This window comes from Penaeus monodon, chromosome 23 (assembly GCF_015228065.2).
Source record: "Penaeus monodon isolate SGIC_2016 chromosome 23, NSTDA_Pmon_1, whole genome shotgun sequence".
Lineage (NCBI taxonomy): Eukaryota > Metazoa > Arthropoda > Malacostraca > Decapoda > Penaeidae > Penaeus > Penaeus monodon.
In genome coordinates, this window is record NC_051408.1 from 40,038,579 (window position 1) to 40,038,826 (window position 248).

The window sequence follows — 248 nt, forward strand, 5'->3', positions numbered from 1 at the left end:
CTTTTCATAACTACAATAACGTTGCATATAATGCACATTGGAAAATGTCCTACGGAAAACCCCTTAGCTGCACTGGCTTGGCACCGTTATACCCCCAGCCAGCAGACCACACCCAACTTCAACACAATAGCACACACTAGGCTCAGGTGAAGCAATTATGTACCTTAGGCGTCCCGATATAAATTCCACTGTCCTGTTTGTGTTCGATCCTTACGTATAGAGTGGGGAAAAAAATCTTACGCAATTGT